The sequence below is a fragment of the Notamacropus eugenii genome, chromosome 5 (assembly GCF_028372415.1).
Source record: "Notamacropus eugenii isolate mMacEug1 chromosome 5, mMacEug1.pri_v2, whole genome shotgun sequence".
Classification (NCBI taxonomy): Eukaryota; Metazoa; Chordata; class Mammalia; order Diprotodontia; family Macropodidae; genus Notamacropus; species Notamacropus eugenii.
In genome coordinates this window covers 673,015-687,864 of record NC_092876.1, presented here as the reverse complement: position 1 = coordinate 687,864, position 14,850 = coordinate 673,015, and positions in this window count along the sequence as shown.

Below are 14,850 nucleotides of genomic sequence, written 5' to 3'. Positions count from 1 at the left end.
CCCCCGGACCCAGGGCGACAGGGAGGGGGCGGGAGCCGGGGATGGGCCTCGCTCGTGACCCCGGGTCCTGCTCAGCTCCCCTCCTGGGCATCCTCCCAAAGCCGTCCTCGAGCGCTCCCGTGACGTCACCGCCGTGGGTCCCCGAGCCCGGTAGAGGCCGAGTCCGAGTCCACGGGTCTGTCTGCAACCACCCTCCTCCAGCGGCCCGGGCTGGGTTCCAGCTGCAGCAGATCCCTGGGTTCTGGATTCCCAAAAAATAAATGGGGGGAGGAGGAGACAGAGACAGGCAGACAGTGAGACTGAGACAGACACCAGTCACACAGAGATGGAGACAGAGATAGACAGAGACAGACAGACAGAGACAGACACCAGTCATACACAGATGGAGACAGAGATAGACAGAGACAGACAGACAGAGACAGACACCGGTCATACACAGATGGAGACAGAGATAGACAGAGACAGACAGACAGAGACAGACACCGGTCATACACAGATGGAGACAGAGATAGACAGAGACAGACAGACAGAGACAGACACCAGTCACACAGAGATGGAGGCAGAGACAGAGAGGGAGACAGAAACGCGGACAGACAGAAGTAGAGACACAGGCAGTTAGATGGAGACAGAGATGCAGAGATGGGGAGAGGGACAGAGACACAGACAGACAGAGATGGAGACGCAGACGGAGACAGAGACAGACAGAGAGACTGAGACAGACACCAGTCACACAGAGATGGAGACCCAGATGGAGGCAAAGACAGACAGACAGAGACAGACACCAGTCACACAGAGATGGAGGCAGAGACATAGAGCTAGACACAAAGAGAATATTGCAGGCTGGTCTTTTGAAGTCACCCAGTTTGAAAATACCTGCATATATTTTATTAACAAACACCCCAAATACCTGCATATATTTTATTAACAAACACCCCAAGTCACATAGAGACAGACATGTAACTGAGTACGAACAGAAACCATCGTGGGTCCCCCTTGCTCCGACTTTTACTTTGCTCCTTTAGTTTCTTTTAGACCCAGAGCCCAAGGTGGAAATGCATTTTCCGTGACCTCTCCTAGAGAATGGGTATCCTATGGTTTGCCTTCTGGGAGGAGGGAAGCAGAACTGCAAACAAGGAGAGAATGTGGAATTCCTAAATTTCTTCTCCCCCCTCCCAATTTTATTTTCTCTTCAGCCAACTGTGGTCTTCATTTTATGTTCTATATTTTCCAATGACGGATAGAAATAATTTTAACATTCCGTTTCTGAGGTTCCAGAGTCATTCTCTTCCTTCCTCCCATGGAACCTCCCATTCTTCTCCCTCTCCTCTTTCCTGAAGACCATAAATCCATTGGATTTAGACACATAGCACAGACGAAAAAGCAGATCAAAAGAAACAGAGGAACATAAAAGAACCCCATGGGGGGGAGAAGAAAGAAAAAGAGAAAGGAAGAGAGAAGAGGGAAAAATAGCTCCTGAGACACTGAGTCATTTCTTTGTGTGTTTATGTTTTTTTTCCATCCACCCCCCCCATTCAATATAATAAGGATTTTTAAGTTAGTTTGGTTTATTTTGTGAATAATACTTCATTTTTCTTCCCCATTGGCCTGTAATCACAATTTTTCACCGACTCTGTCATGTCCTGGATTTCATTTCCTTCCCCTTGTCCCTGAAGAAGGCAAGCAATTTGAAACAGATTACCCATGTATAACATTAACAAAACAAAAACCCATGCAGGAAGGAGAAAAAAGAAAGAAATGAAGGAAGGAAGGAGGGAAGGAGGGAGGGAAGGAAGGAGGGAAGGAAGGAAGGAGGGAAGGAAGGAAGGAGGGAAGGAAAGAAGGAAGGAAGGAGGGGAGGAAGGAAGGAAGGAAGGAAGGAAGGGTGAGAGATGGCCAAAAGTTGTTTACACAAAAGTTATTATTAGTTGATGAAGGCATTGAGAATAAGTCAGATAATGAGTGCTGGGAGACTCCAGGTGAACTCATGCGATCAGGAGACCGACGGTGGCCTTGAGAGAACCGCAGAATCAGGATAAAGGCTGATCTGGCCTGAACTGGTTCAGATATATGACCGGAGAAAGCTTTTCTTCCATGCTTGCTTAATAAGCTACTTGCATATTAACTTCACCCAGAGAGGGAAGGCACATTTCATATGTTAGAGAAAGGGGGGAACATATTAAGCAGGTATGTAATGGGTGTGTAAAGAAGGTGGTGATCTAAAGGGGAACAGACCAATCCATCCCTGATGGGAGGGTTTGGTTTGAGTTAACTGTATATAGCTCATCTCACTTGTGTACTCAATGGTCTTCCTTCCTAAAAGAGGGGGGTGTTGAGCCCACTTTGACCAATGTGTTCAATTCCTCTGAACTTTGCTGCAATAAATTTTCTTTCATACCTCATTAGTGCCAAGCGTGTCTCTAACAGAAAGAAGAAATAGAGAAAGAAAGAAAGGAAAAGAAAATTGGGGAGATTTGGGATAGCAGTTTGGGTGTGAGAGAATTTGCTTAGACATTATCTATAGCTATTCATTGAGAGCCTTCTTACATGATGCTAGAAAGCAAGAAAGCTAATTGAGACTCCAACACTTGGGGGAGTTATGCTTACATAGAGATTTCAGAATGATGATGTGGCTTTTTGAGGTTTTCATGGAGGTTAAAGATTAAAGACAGGAGAAGAAAGGATTTTATGACATAGGATGAGGGAGACGAAAGGAATTCTTTGTGGTTTAAAGGTTTAAGGACAGGGCAGGGGGACACAGATTAAAAGTTAAAGGGTAGTTGGAACACAGGAAAAGGGAAACAAAAGTAATTCTTTTGGTGTAGGTTAAGGAAAACTTTTATGGTATTTCAAGACATGGGGAAAAGAACTTTAGGAAGTCCAAAAGTTACAGGAAAAGCTACAGGGCTTCACAAAGTACTGGGAAAAAGCAACTACTTATTCTGCTTAACCCTTAGGGCACCATTTGTATCCACATCAATTCCTCACTCAACCATTAGGCAGGAGAAATCTTTCTGGACAAGGGGCAGAGGTCGTTGTCTTCAGTAGCTACTTCCTGCTGAACAGGGGCACAGAGTCTGATGGGATCCTGCCTCTGGGAACCCCCTTGAACTGTTCAGGAATTGTCCCACTTCATCTGGCATTCACCTGAGGCCAATAAGCCTTTCATTATAGATTTGTCCAGTTGCTTCTGACAGCTTCCCATCCTCCATTCTATTAAAATACCCTTAACCTAGCCTAGCCCTCCATTGTCTGTTACCTCCCAATTCCCTCCAGCTGTTTCCCACCCTTAATCACATCAAATCCCACTCTCCTGGTTCTGACCTCTAGTCACCCCAGTCCCATTAAGATCCTGCTTAGACTTCTCCTCAAGCCCCTCCCTCCTTAAACTAAACCCCTCCTCCCATCACCCCAGACTATTAGATCACCCCCAGATCCCTCCCACAGTCTTTCTGTATATAAGATCCTTCTTGTCTCCATGAAGGCACTCAGATTAAATTTAGCTCAGATTCAATCTGGCCCGTTTGTTAACACAAGCATCACAAATGGTTGGGCTTCTTAAAAGTCAACCCAATATGGCAGATCTTTAATAAACTTTGATTTTCTTTGGCTAAAAGAAGGCTTAGGTTGAATTCATTCAGGCAAGACCAGGGGTGTCCAGAGCACCCCAAACCTCAGCATATGGTTCCCTGACCTCAACAAGTCCATTCCATGGGCTGAGAGTAGGTTGAGGAGGGGGTGGTCAGAATGCGGATGCAGAATGTGGGACCCAGTGAGTCCCAGGATGGAGACAGGTAAACCAATGGATGACACCAAGGGCAGGAGTTGGTACCTTAAGGGCAGAAAGTGGAATTTCTGTAGGTAAGATGACATAAAGGGAACCAGGATGTTAAACAAGCAGGTACTCAATATGTAAATGGACGTTACCTTCCTCTAAGTATGTACCTGTAAAGGCCTTAGCCTAAAAAGGCCAAGGTCTCGCATTGCATCCTGGGCCATTTCCAGTCATCCTGATGAATATCTGGTCACTGGATCCAGATGCTTCAGGAGGAGAAAGTGAGAATGGTGAGTTTGCAAAGCCTCCCTCACTCAAATCAAAGTCAACTGCAAGTCATGTCATCATTTCTCTGATGTGATGATCTTCTTCCAAAACGAAAGATGAACACAACTCAATATGAGCGAATATAATGATTAATAACAGGGTCAGAATGGGGGAAAGAAGGGAGAGGAACCACACACCCAGGAGGAGGTAGTGGGAGATATCAGGCTGGAGTGGATGTCTGGCATCCAAGATGTTGCCTGTAGTATCCTTGAAGTGTTCAAAGGATAAATTCCATGTAGGGTTTGGGGGGATAGGGAAGAACTATGGAGCTTAGGCTTGCATCCTGGGGATGGTGGTGACAGCCAGTAATCATGTACTCTGCCCTGCCAGACAGAGTTCCCTATTTGAAGTAAGGCATTAGACTCTCAGTCCTGGTTAAGCAGTCCTATTCCTGGGCACAGGGTGGGAATCAGGAATTGGTGGGCAAGGAACTGTAGAAGTGGTTCAAGATGGGACCCGGAACACAGCACAGCTGGAGAGCACACAGAACCACACACAGCTGGAAAGGCAAGTCCCCATGGTGAGGGGCTTCAATGCATCATCTTCTTTGATCACTTCTCAGGCGAGGCAGACTACATCCTGCATCCTGTGTGCTTCTTCTCCCTCAGCCCTCCTGTCTGTCTTACCACTCACTCAAATGCTTTTGGGAGAGGGACAAAGGAGCTGTCCCTGCTTGAGTGAGGATAGAGAGGGGAGTAAAATGAGATTGAAACAACATCCGGGGGATGAGGAAAGGGTGGAACAGGTGTCCTTGTTGCATGACCATCTGCAGGTGGATAGCCAATAGTGTAGGAGACACACATCTGACAAGCTAGTTCAATATGCAGGACCTAAATAGAAGGAGCATTAAAAGTGTTGACCTGAAAACTTAAAAAGAAAGGCAACAGGCTAAATGCATACATTTTATGATTTAATTAATTAATTGATCAATTCCCTATTAAAGACAACGGTAACATAATGCATTATGGAGCCAGAAATGTTCTGGCTACCCAGTGCAGAAATCTTCTGGCTTATATACATTTTGCCGTGAGAAAGGAACTCTCCTAGTTGAACAAATCATAAATTTAGTAAGACAAGACAATTAACAAAGTAATGTTGGTCAGGCCTTGGGATTCCAGCTGGGTAAGCATATGTCTCGGTGATAAGGAAAGAAACCCCACCACTAGTAAGTGGTAGGCTTCCTCCTTTAAACAGATAATTGACATAGGAAAGGGTAAACAAAGTTCAATAGAAATTATGACCTAGGTTAAAGGTCTCCTAAGGAGTGTAGAGTTGGCCTTGGCTGGCTTTTGCTGACATAGGAAGAGGCACCCTCTGAGTTTGCTTCAGAGAGAACAAAGAGATTACTCCAAAATTTTATATTAAACATTATCATTCCCTCCTTTTGGTCAAAGGCAAGCCGAAGGCTTTGCCTGTAGACCAACAAAGATATGAAAAAAACCTCTAAATAACCAGCAGTGTGAGAGTTTACTCTTCATGCAAGTCTGGTCCAGGCTCTTGGGAAAGTTGTCTATGTCTGATGGCATCTTCTTCAGGCCTCTTCAAAATTGGAGGGCATGATCCACTCAGGAGCAGGAACAATGGAGGTGACAGATGGATCCAAGAGTCTATACGGAAAACTTGACAGGGTCTCCCAGAAAACATGATTTGATAATTGAAATGAAACAATACAACATAGTTAACATGGCTAAAGACACTCAGCAATAGTTCAGTTTCCCAGCCATGCAGGGCTAGGTTCAAACAGCACAATGAAGTTTTTTTACAGTTCACAAATTGCATTTTTACATTGTCAGGTACAGATTAAAACTTAGATGGCTCACAATAGACTAGTTTTGAAAGGGAGATTTACCTGTCACCAACATAAACAAGAAAATTAAACATGAACCACACAAATCAATGCAATTATTATTTCAATGTTAATTAACATTAAGTTCCTTGTATCCCAGTAATCCATTCTTAATTTCATTTAAACAAAACTTTGAATCCCAGATTTCTCATGTAGTTATCTGATACCTAGATATCCTTTCTTTAACAACAGGTTTTATTCTTGGAATAGTTCAAAAAGAAAATTCTGCCTTTCTAGTTCAAATCTAGAAGTTCCCAGATACTTCTGACATTATAAATTAGTACAGTTACTTAAAATTTGTTCTCCATTTTTGAAATTTCATAAAATTTCAGTTCACATTATTTACTGTTTCTATCTTTACCTAAATCTTGTACCTGGAATAAGAATCTTTTAAAATGTGAGAGTTCAACTATAAAATGAACTCATCTGCCTTTTAACTTATTGGACAGATATTTTAATGGAGAAGATATAATTTCATTTACTTTTACTACTATCCTATACAAATTTTATGCAAAAATCCAAATTTGAGATCTTATTATCAAAAGCATGACAAATTTTAGAAGTCAATCATATCCATTTGCATATGATTCTTAGAGGAATCAGGCTGATCCTGTTGTTTTTCCTCAAAATTTGCTACTCTATTTAATTAGACATCTATCACATTACATCTTTGTCTTATTACCTGATCTAATCATTTCCTCGATATTATCTCTGTATTATATTTATTTATTTGGCCAGGAATACAGGTTAAAGTTGTAAGCTATTCATTCCTGCACCCCATTATAATAACTCAGAGATGTTCCAATTTCCATTTATTGAATTAGTATTGTACTTACAGAACTGCTTAATTACAAAGATTTGCTATAAAAGAAAAGAGGGACAATGTTAACAGGAGGAAAGGATCTCCTTAGTTCTGGTTGATTCCAGGAATAAGCCATTATCTGACATGTAATCATGTGGTTACCAGGTGCTGAAAGCAGGGCTTAGAGGCGATCAGGTGGGGAATTTCCTTTTTCAGAAAGGAAATAGCACATTTGGAAAATAAAGTTAGGAAGATCCTACCTAGGCCGTGTCCAAGGTCGTCTTCAAAACCTTTCCAAGCATCCACCATTAGCCTGCAGCACATGTCAATTGGCTTTGTGATAACTTAGACAAGTATTCCTGTAATCAGAGCTTCAAACAATAGTAAATTGCAGTCCCAATCTTATATAGCAAATCAATATTGGCTGGTATCCCTCAGATAAAATACTTCCTCACATTTTAAACCATCTGAAACTGACACAAAAGTATCCAGAACAACTATCTAGGAGCAAGAGGGGTTTGGAAAACCCATATTTATTCCCAAATCTTATCTACCTTTCATAGTTTCAATCAGAACTTAATTTGTCTTTCCAAATCTCCCAATCCTATTCTTCCACTTGCTTTTACATTTTAACCATAAGACAAGATAGCTCATAAGTTATTACTTTTTACTAGCATAACTGTACTGAAAACTGATTCCAGCTTAAACAAAACAAAGAGGTTAATGACTAAATTTATAGTTTGATGGAATTATGTCTTTGTTTCTCAAGTTGTTATTCTTCCCTAATTATACTCACTCTGGAAGAATGAGATACTTCAGGAATTAAATCTTTTACATAATAAATTCAAACGCAAACTTTAACTCTGACTTAGGCCATAGAATGACTACATATTCAGATCAAAACAGCTTAATTTAACAGTATATTATTTTGAAGCTTTAGTAGGCCTTCTAAGAACCACACATGATTTTTCAAAACATTTCTTCTAAAAGTATTTCCCTTCTTTAAAAACAGTTTAAAATTTACTCTAATGTTCACTAAACTCCTATGAAGAAAACTAGTTGGAAACTTTTAAAGTGCTTGATATCTTTCTCTTTTTTTTTTCTTAAGCAAAAATAAACCTTTAAAACTGGAATTCATTAAAGCTGAGTTGTTACAAAAATGTTCTTAAGTAATATGAATTTCCAAAGTATTATAACAAACTGAATTCTTAATTACTGCAGTATTCTTAGATGTAAGAGACTGACTCACAGAAAAACACTGTTGCTTTTAAAATCCTTTTAAACAATGGGAACATCTTAAGGTGAGTCTTAAGTAGTTTACATAAATTTCTGCATATGTTCTAATTTCAGATAAAAATAATATTAGATTTTCCAGTAAGGTTATACAAAAGGCTCACATATTTTGCTGGTCACGTGTTATTGACCACAGAAATTTTCTATAGAAGGAAAAAGCAGGGACATGTGACATATAAAATATGACAGGATAAAACATCCTTTACTCTGTTTGATTTCAGATAAGAGTGAAATTCTCCAATCATGCAGTATCTGTTTCACAGCCAGATTCAGGAATAGGGAAACTGAGCCAGGGCGATCCCATCCTAGATTGAGTCTAGAATTGTCCCCTCGGTGTTTAGTCAGATGAGAAATATTCCTTGTGGCATGTGTCTCAGATACTGATTTAATGCAGACAACTATACCCAAATTCAAACTCAAAACCAAAAAATAGTTATGGTCCCAAATGCCTTTTACCTTAAACAGCAAATCTCACTAATCCCAGCTTAGAATCAGATAACAGTTATTTCCACTCTCTTGGAGTTACAATAAACAATAAAGATTTACCAGGACACACACACATGTAAGGGATTCCATTTATCATCTTTCCTTCTCAGATTTAAAACTTGTCCTGATGTAAAAGCCAATTATTAAAAATTCTCTCTATTATAACTTCTGCACAAGTAATATTCATTGTTTAGAATTTGCATTAATCAACCAAATTCCTTTACTAGGACTGATGATCTTACCCACAGGAATGAGAGGACTGTTCTGAATGAACAGAAGGAATTGAAATAAAGTTTTCACTCCATTCCCTCCTTTCCATACACAGGATCACTTAACAATTTTAGATTTCAGTATTAAAACAGTAATCCCAAATAATTTAGTTAACAATCCTTCAACTTCATAGAAGATAGCCAAATTGTTAAGCTTTAACTTTTTTTTTTCAACAGATAAAGGTGAAAATACCTGATTTTCTAAATGACAATTACAAAACATTATAAGACAAGGTTAGCAGGACTGATAAGGTAACATAACTGGTGTTACACAATTTTCCCAACATCTTTTACAAAATTCAAATTAAAAATTGCTTTGTCTAGCACTATTTCTAGATTACAGTGGTCACTCAATTTTCACAATCTAAGAAAAATTCAAAAATACAGTCCTAGAAATAGTTTTAACACAACAATAACTGCAGATGGTATAATTTGCATTTCCAGAAATTATTGATCTTATTACTTCTAGCAATTAAAACCACTTCAAAGGTAACAATTACATTTGAGAGATAATAATGTTGTATGTAACATCTACCAGTCATTACGTTAAGCATTTTACAATCATTTTATCATTTTTGATCCCATAACAAACAAGCATAATTGTTTTTACAAATCAGAAAATGGGTCAAACAGAGATAAAATACTTTTTTGCAACTAGAACAAAGAAGTGAAGCTTACCAAGAGCAGAGAAACTGATGTCTCAGCGGTGGTTTTCGCAGGCAGAGTGTAGAGAATGCTCGCTACAGGCCTGATTCATCCATCTCCCCCAACCCCCCACAGGGGCAGAATTTACTGAGCCCCTAAGGCGACATGCGATTGCTGGGACAGGGTGGGCAGAATGCTTTACCTAGAAAGGTGGGCTACTCACAATCTTAGGAGTTTTTTTTTCAAATGATCAGTTCCTCAAATGTTTATGATTAATTTCACAGCATACAAATCTGCTAAAATGATTTTACCTAAGATGATCTAACTTTCCATTGTAATTCCAGGTTGGCCAGACCAGAATGACAAGGAAAAGTCTCAAAGTTTTGTTTATTTCCCTAGCTGCAGCTGCTGAAGTCTGGCTGCTTGCATTTAAATCTTACAAGATAACACACTCATTCACAGCACACATGATACAGACAGGGACATACACCAACAGACAAACTGACAACAGGACAAATACAAACGTAGCTCACAAAAAACAACCCAGAGAGAGAAGGCAGTTAGAAGCTTGCTAGAAATCCCCATCATGAATTGGCTATTATCATTCTGAGGAAAGGATGCTGCAAGAATCCAAGGTCTGATAATAAAGGGGAATCCTGCAGCCTTTGCTCAGAACACCCCTGCAGTCGTTGGAGGGGTGGGGAGCCTTGGTGTCCCAAAGTTTCTGACTGTCTTAAAGGAACAGGCCCCATGGGAATAGGTTCAGGCCTCTAGTTCTTAGATGGATTGTAACTGTCCTCTTCAGGACCAGAGCCCTTACGGGAAAGCGGGGAGGGGAAATGGGGAGGAGGGAGGCAACAGAGGCTTGAACAGAGGCTGCCTTCCTCAGGTCTAAGGTAGGGGAAGGCGAGGGGGAAAGATCGCATCTAGGTGCCGTCAGTTTCCCCAGATCAGATTCAAGGGGAGGGGGAGGAAGGAAAGGGATGAGGAATAGGACAGAGGGAGTGAAGGGAAGGACAGACTGGAGCCCTTGAAGAAGAAAGGATTTTTGCCAGGACACGGCTAGGTGATGAAGCAGCTCCCAGCCCTAGAGGGAAGAGGCTACCTGTCTTTTGTTCTCATTCAGCCAAGTCTGCAAGCCCAGGATGAAACGTTCTCGCTGCTGGCTAGTTGTTTTGTTGGCCTTTCTTAATTTGGTTGTAAGATAAAGTAACTTTGACCGGTCCAAAAGAGCCCTGTGGTGGCCAACATAATTTAGGGCTGTCTTTAATTGATTAACACTAGTGCTAGTAATACCTGTGATCATCAGGTTGGTAACGGCTTGACACACAAGAAGCAGGGGTCTTGTCAGCCGGATTTCTACTTCTAGTTTTTGACTGACCCATAGCTAGCTGATTTCCCTAGATTGATCTTCAGAGGAGACCTAATTAATACAGAGGCGTTTTCACACAGAGTGGTCTCTGTCCTGCGGTTATCTTTAAAGGGAATTTTTGAGTCCTTTGGAAGCTGAGAATGGAAGGACTTACCCCGACCCAGTCAAGGCCCAGGACTCTAGGAAAAGCGGTTCCTATTGGCGCTGGAGTCCTGGCGTTGGCGAGATGAGGAAATGTCCATTCGGTTCCACAGTTCCAATCCACGTTTGGGCGCCATAACTGTTGACCTGAAAACTTAAAAAGAAAGGCAACAGGCTAAATGCATACATTTTATGATTTAATTAATTAATTGATCAATTCCCTATTAAAGACAACGGTAACATAATGCATTATGGAGCCAGAAATGTTCTGGCTACCCAGTGTGGAAATCTTCTGGCTACCCAGTGTGGAAATCTTCTGGCTTATATACATTTTGCCATGAGAAAGGAACTCTCCTAATTGAGCAAATCATAAATTCAGTAAGACAGGACAATTAACAAAGCAATGTTGGTCAGGCCTTGGGATTCCAGCTGGGTAAACATATGTCTCGGTGATAAAGAAGGAAATCCCACCACTAGTAAGTGGCAGGCTTCCTGCCCTAAACAGATAACTGACATAGGAAAGGGTAAACAAAGTTCAATAGAAATTATGACCTAGGTTAAAGGTCTCCTTAAGGAATGTAGAGTCAGCCTTGGCTGGCTTTTGCTGACATAGGAAGAGGCATTCTCTGAGTTTGCTTCAGAGAGAAAAAAGAGATTACTCCAAAATTTTATATTAAGCATTATCAAAAGTGATGTCAGAAAAGAAGAAATCGAAGAAAGAAACCAAGAGTCCCATGGTGCTATAATTAGCTTTTGACATACAGGATTATCTGATCTTGCTAACTTCTCAAAAGTTTCCACTCTGATTCCAATTCCTTTAGGAGGACGAGATGCTACTGAGGAGCTAACTCTTTACATTTCAATATCTGTAACAGCACTTCTGCATTTAGAAGCTTTCTACCCTTATGTTCAATAGTTACACAAATGAATTTACTTATAGAAGGTTGACTTCTACTCCAGTTATCATAAAAGACTTGGGAGGATACCCCTAACCCTAAAGTTAATTCCAAAACAGTGATTGTCATAAGTTGTTTGCAATAAAATATGTTTGTGTCACAGGACACACAGTGTAAATGGGCATTATGTCTACAATAGTAATAAATTTTAAATGAAATTGATTTTTCATTAATGCAAAAATATTCCATATATTACCTCCCTCTGAGGAAATTGATTGCACTGAAATTCTTTTCCCCAAAATGAGAATGTTTCTGATTTATCTTCAGTAATAAATAGAAGATCAGCTAGGTCCCTCAATCAGTTATACTAATACCCACTTATTCTTATTCAAGATTATTCATTTTGAAACATTTAAGGATCTTATTCCATATGGACATATATCTAGCAGCAGGCAGATGACTTGGCCAAATACTCATTTACTAAGTTGTTTAAGATGTAAAAAGGGATATAATTTTAGGCTGACTAACTCAGTCTTAAACACACTTTATTATAGTAGCTCAGATGTATCCCATTTGGTCTGTGGGATAATGATTTAACATTGTGTTTGTACCTTTATTTCACAAACTTTTTTCCCTTTGTTTAACCACTTTCATAACATTCTGAAAGAATATTCTATTCCAGGAGCTTAATTTTTCACATGACTGCAGGAGTATGAATTTACTCAATTGTTTGGGATATGGGATGACTACACATTCAGACTGAAAACAGTAAGATTTCACATACTTGCATTATACTCACATCTTTCACTGACCACTTGCTTTGATTACAGAAATTTGCCATGAAAAGGAAAAGCAAGGGACATGATTAGATAAAGCATCACAGTTTTCCAACCATGAAATATCAATTCCACCTCATAGTCAGACTCAGAAATAGTCAGATAGGAAACATTTCTTTTCTCAACATTTGTTCCTAAAACTTTGAGCTCCAACTTCTCTCTCTTCCTCCTCACCCATCCCCACTGAGAAGGCAACCAATTCAATATAGGCTATATATGTGTAGTTATGCAAAAGACCTCCATAATAGTCATGTTGTAAAAGACTAACTACATTCCCCTCCATCCTATCCTGCTCCCCATTTATTCTATTCTCTCTTTTGACCTTGTCGTCCCCAAAAGTGTTTACTTCTAATTACTCCCTCCTCCCATTTGCCCTCCCTTCTATCATATTCCCCACCCCACTTATCCCCTTCTCATATACTTTCCTGTAGTGTAAGATAGATTTTCATACCAAATTGAGTATGCATGTTATTCTCTCCTTAAGCCAAAGGTGATTTGAGTAAGCAGGGTCCCCCAAAGAAAACCAGGCATAGAGGCCCACCTACCTGCCTTCCCCAACATCCCACAGGGGAGGGGAAGGAACAACACAAAGTAAAAGTCTGATCAAGCAGAGCAGGGTGTCTTTTCTTTAAGTTTTGGAGACCAAATTTCTTACTAAGCTTGTCTTGTTTAGAAATCCCCTTTGCAAATTAGTTTCCTAGATTATATTGAGAACAGACTGTGTTACAATGGAATACTAGGAACTTTCCTTAAGATCTCCTACAGCTAACCCCAATTTTCCATTCTAGCAGTCTCCTAGAAGCCACTGCCCCTTGTCTTAGCATCTCAGATGGGAGAAAAAAAACATGACCAACTAAGCACAAAGGCATTCCCTTATAGGAGGGTCAACAGTCTAACTGACCACCCAGAAGTCAGAGGAGCTTTAGATGCCACTGGCAGTGTCAGCACTCCAGGGGCCACAGCCAGGGAGACAGTAGGAGCAGAAAGGCCTGGGGAAAAGAACAAAGAAAAAGGCAGTTACCTCTTATCCTGGTGGCTAGGACAAGTCATCAGAGTCCAATTAATAATTGGACTTCTGGAATTCAGCACCATTTTCTGTTGAGGTCAGATTTGGGAGAGCAGGTTTGGGTGAGAAAAAATTCACTTAGACAATGTTCTCTTAGTCATTCATTGGGAGATTTATTTAATGTGTCTGAGTCAGAACACTCACAAACACCAAGACAGGTTTGGTGAAAATGATGGGGAAATTCAGAAGCTGCTAAACAAAAAACGAGAACTACACAGGATATACCAGTGGGATAGTTCATCCACTTCTAAGAAGACAGCATTTAATTCCATCAAAAGCAAAATACAGGTAAATCTTAGAGAGATGCAGGATTCCTGGCTCAGCAAGAAGGTAGATGAAATTCAGTTTTAGGCTGATAGTAACAATCCAAAACACTTTTATGATTCCCTGAAAGTTATTTATAGACCAAAAACCTGTGGTGCATCACCACTACTCAGTGCTGATGGAGCCACATTGATTAGTGATAAGGACATGATCCTAGACAAATGGGTTGAACACTTCCATAGTGTTCTCAACAGACCATCATCAATCAATGCTGAGGCCATTGACCATTTACCTCAGATTGAAGTCAATCCCTCCTTAGCTGACCTTCCAACAGAAAAAGAAGTTCTGAGGCTCATTAGGTTCCTTTCATGTGCCAAAGCACTTGGTGCTAATTCTTTTTCCAGATGAGATTTACAAGTTAGGGGACCATTGCTCATATAAAAGTGGACTGAAATTTTCTAGGTTATATGGCAAGAGGAGGTTATCCTCCAGGAGTTCAAGGATGACTCCATTGTCCATATCTATAAAGGTAAAGGGAATAGATCATCCTGTGACAATCACAGGGGGGTTTCACTCTTAGTCGTTGCTGGCAAAATTCTTGCTAGCGTCCTCCGTAATAGGCTGATTCTTCACCTGGAAGATGGTCATATACCTGAGAGCCAGTGTGGCTTCAGAAAGGGCTGAGAAATAGTCAATATGGTGTTTGCTGCCCGATAACTCTAGGAGAAATGCCAGGAGCAGAACAGAGGTCTGCACACAATGTTTGTAGATCTGACCAGGGCCATTAACACTGCTAGTCGTGAGGGCTTATGGAAAATTATGACAAAATTTGGCT